The 4,601-nt window shown below is 29.5% G+C and overlaps 1 long non-coding RNA gene across 1 annotated transcript; it reads left to right on the forward strand.

The window, feature by feature from the left end:
- Positions 1 to 214: 214 nt before the first annotated feature.
- On the forward strand, positions 215 to 1,717 carry LOC139905598 (uncharacterized). The gene is made up of 4 exons (XR_011780483.1): positions 215 to 681; positions 752 to 804; positions 856 to 989; positions 1,051 to 1,717. It is a non-coding gene; the product is annotated as an uncharacterized lncRNA (long non-coding RNA).
- The last annotated feature ends 2,884 nt before the right edge of the window (positions 1,718 to 4,601 follow it).

Below are 4,601 nucleotides of genomic sequence, written 5' to 3' on the forward strand. Positions count from 1 at the left end.
TTGCAACCTGCACAAAACATAAATATGTATACTCGTATATATGTATACATATACGATGTGGAATCAACAAGAACTTGTATTAATGTCTTCTTGGAAATGGAGCATACTTATATTATTTATAACTTATAACTAAGGGTGATAATTTTGGTAAGAATACAAAAGCGTGCAAGGAGAAAAGAATAAATACGCATGGCATCATCGATTAAATAATATACATCTTCTATCAATCAAGAACGTTATCATTCCCGCCTTTATTATTCAATATTAATATAATATTAGATGCTGATAGTCGATAGAGAACTGAATAAAATGCCTAAATAACGTTGCCTTTTGTCTGGATTTATGAAATGGAGGCCTAGGAATTTGGAAAATACTTACCGGATGAGAAACAGATGGTTTGTCAGATTTGTCGATATAAATGTGCCTTTAGTCCTCTGTCTAGAATTACACGCCAATCATTATCCTCATCTCATATCAAGAGCATGAATAGTCATCTAAAAAATCAAGTTAATGATGAATACATCAAGTCAGACTTTAACTCTGATCTCACAAACATGCTTATTACATGTAATATACCCTTATCCATTGCTAATCATCCTACGTTCAAAAAATTTATGAAGAAATACACGGGTAAACACGTCCATTCCCGAGGGATCATCATTAAATTAACGAAGGATGTTGGTAATTATGTCATTTATAGAAATACCCCCATTGTAAATTGTGAAGTTGAGATAATTTTCATCATGTTTAGAGGTATTCATACCAAATTACGAAATGGAACTCTGAATTTTGTACCATCGAGCAGTAAGTATTCATTTAAAAAAAATCTAATCATAAAAAATGATTTTATTTTAGCTAAAATTATCAAAAATTATGATACACAACTCATTAAATGGCAAAAACAACTGCTTAAATGGTCACAACAACAGGGGTAGTTGCATTGGGTGTAACATTATAATTAGCAATTGTGTGTATCCTTCATAATAAAGGTATGTTGTTATACAAGTATAAATAACCTGGGGAAAATCTATTTTTGACGCTCTTAATAAGGAGTAATATCGCCGGACATTACTACATAACTATCTTTTGCTCTAAATCTTTACGATGTCATGTTAGAAAACTACATTAAGTCAAGAATGGTTGCCTGAATTGTCTTATCTGTTATAAAGGAGTCTTATTTTTATATCTAAGATAAGTAATTAAGGTTTAAAATTTGACTGCATGGATTAACTTTTCTTTTTTAGATAAATATGAAATAAATGAAAGTGGGATTCTAAAAGCTGTTCGTACTAAGATTGGAAGAAGATATGGATTTAAATCTAACATTATTTTATGATTTTGACATTTACTTTATTATTAATAATTATTAAGATCTCATCGGTAGAGATTTATCTATCCTGTGCACAATTGTATATGCAACTTGCACATGAGGGAAAAAGGGTGAGGATATTTTTGATTAAACTCCACGTCTGGTTTGTGTTTTGTGACCTAAAATTATGACATATTTAACTGAATTCATGTCAGAACAAGAAAATATTATTTGGATCAATCTATCATTTCATTATTCTGTATTTATAATTTATTGTTATTATTAGTTGTATGATTCTAGTTGTTTAATTTTGTATATTTAACATAAATGTATGATTGTTTATTTTTTAGTACGTAGATTTTAGTCTACCTTCTATTTTAAACTTGTAACTTCAAATATATTTCTAAATACTCGTACTTTATCGTTTTATTAGTTATTATTCTGAGAATATGGTTCATAATGAATTACAATTTCATGGAGTGTGACGTTTTCAAATCTACTGTAACGGATAAAACCCGTCTAAGTCAATTATAAGTAATATATCTTTATTAAACATTTTGCTAATACATAAATACTTTCGTCATACCCTCAAAAATTATAATAAAGCAGGCAACTGATAAATACTGATGTGATTATCATTGAGAATCACATCAGTATTTTAAACAATGATACCATATGTCTTTCTCTCCCCCCTCCCTTCTCCTCGCACACGTTTTTTCTCTACAATATTATCAACTATACTTATAACTAAAGAGGGGATGTGTGTAAACAAGAAACTAAGTATGACAATTAGAAAAGGAAAAACGGTTGTTGCGTGTCCTCTTTCTTCTTTTTTGCTCATTATTTAATAAGTCGTGGTTGTGTTAACATCTCCCTCGTAAAGAAGAATCCTCGCCCGTCTTTGGTGCAAATTGATTTCAAAATGCGCATTAAAATAAATATTTATAATTATAGTATTTTCCATGCACTAATACTATTATCAATGTAGAAGGTTCTCCTTTTAATATCAGTAATTCATTGTTTCCCTCCTAAACCTTAAAACGGGCATCTTATAATAAAAAGGGTCCTTATTCTGGTGTAGCATATGCTTGCTCCTGCCTCTTCTCGCGCTCTTACAAAAAAATATTTTCAAGAAGAATCAAATCATTAAATAGCCATGACGGATCAAGTGAGAAGAGGGAATCGACAGCTGACACTAAAATACGCTGCGGTTTTTGTGTTGGCGAAGTAACGCCGTGGTAGTAAAAAAGGGTGTACGGGAGATAGGACTGTCTCCTGTCGTGTATTACGACTTAATCGTTATACACGACACACCTGATATGCGTAGAGAGTCCTATTTTTATCTGAAACTACCAAATTAAGATATGAATTTATTTATTGGAACCCCAAAAAGTTAAAAATCTTGGCACTACAATGATTGGCTTATAAAATAGTAATAGTCTCATAGTAATGGTCTTTGAAATTAGTTATGCGAGCGATTTTTTTAATGTTTTCATCAAGCAAAGTTCATTGGTGCCATATAGGTATGAATTCATATACCTTCATATAATTTAATAGGAAATTAGTTTAAAGAAAGTCATACATGGGAGATATATATTTGTATACATGTATAATACCCATTAATTCAACTCAATGTTTATAAAAATTGTGTTACTAGGCATATATTTTATGTCTTTTTTAAAGATATCATTTGATTATGTAAGAATAACATCAGTAAAAATGTATAAGTGTCTTTTTTTTTTTACATCACTATCATAAAAGGGTTGCTCCTATTCCCCTTTTCTTCGTTTCAGTAAAAAAGTAAAGAAAGAAATACTTCTTTTGAACTTCCTTTGATGTATTCCATTTTCTCTCTCTTTCTTTCAAGAAATGTAGAATGTTCATATATGTTTACTTTGAGTTAATAAGGGCCCTGATAAATGTTAGCAGAAACTTTTTCTTTTCTTCAATATGAATATAAATATAAAACCTGTCAAAAAAACAACAACAACCAAGAGGAAATAATGATATAAGTAAGTGTAGGGGAGACTGTGTACAGTTGCCACACGGTCTCCTTTTCTCAAACATAATAACATTTACACAAATTTAGAAAAAAATTATAAATATGCCCCTGATGACAGCTATGTACACAGTTGTCATGATAAACAAATACACTACTAATGCACCAAAATAAACTCAAGATGGCGCCACTATCCTCAGGTTCGTAAACAAACTACTAGTAGGTAAACAATACTCATGTTTCTTTTGAAAATTAAAAAAACAAAACAAAAAAAAACTGTTGTTGCGTGTGCTTTTTATTCTTCTTTGTTCATTATTTACACCGTTATCATTTTTCTTAAATTGGATTTTATGCTATATGAAGCATCTTTATTAAACCTAGACAATGACACCAATTATAGCTAAAGATATGGTCGATTATGTATCTTTAACGTTTTGTGCTACCTTGACATTTGACTTCTCAAAGTTTAATGGCCTCCTAGTGTATCCATATATAATCCTCGTAGCGAATTAGATCAAAATCGATCTGCAAATTTTACCGTAATTCTTTTGAACAACAGACAAACAAAAATAGGCAATTTTGTGAATTTATTTTTATTATTTTTTTTCAATAAAAAAGGACAATTTGTCCAAATTTTATCCCTCCCAAAAAAATTAAACTCTAAATTTTTTGAAAAATCTTATTATTGATTATTTTGCTATCAATTAACATCATTTTGTACAAAATTTAAAACTCACCCAGTGAGGAGATATTTGAGATATTTTAAGGCTCAGTACATTGGGGATAGTTGAAAACAGGTTTGGATTTGTCTCTTGATCGTTTACTATTCTTTACTATTTGAAATATATATTATTTACATTTTACATCAACTATGTTTATTAGTCAGGGCAGGGGCCTGAAGAGTGGTTAATATAGTATAGTCCTACTATACTAGGTATATGAAGTATACTGATAAGTGATCCATACTATAATATAAATCTTATTAAATCTACAATAATACATATAAATTAATAGGAATAAATTAAATTATAATTTTTGGTGAATAAAAATTATACTCTCTTGATGTTGAATTATAACATTCAATCTCATATTCGAAATTGTTTACTGTTGCTTTCGCGCTCATATATATATTATGGGAAAAAAATATCTTCTTACTTATAATTTAAGGGTTAAAATGGGTCGCCATTTACTTGAAGTCATTTATTATGCATTTTTGTATTCATTAGCGTAAAATCAACACGTTTAATTCAATTTGAATACATTTAAAATATCAAATGTCAAACAAGCATGTTC

The sequence above is a fragment of the Lepeophtheirus salmonis genome, chromosome 5 (genome assembly GCF_016086655.4).
Source record: "Lepeophtheirus salmonis chromosome 5, UVic_Lsal_1.4, whole genome shotgun sequence".
Classification (NCBI taxonomy): Eukaryota; Metazoa; Arthropoda; class Copepoda; order Siphonostomatoida; family Caligidae; genus Lepeophtheirus; species Lepeophtheirus salmonis.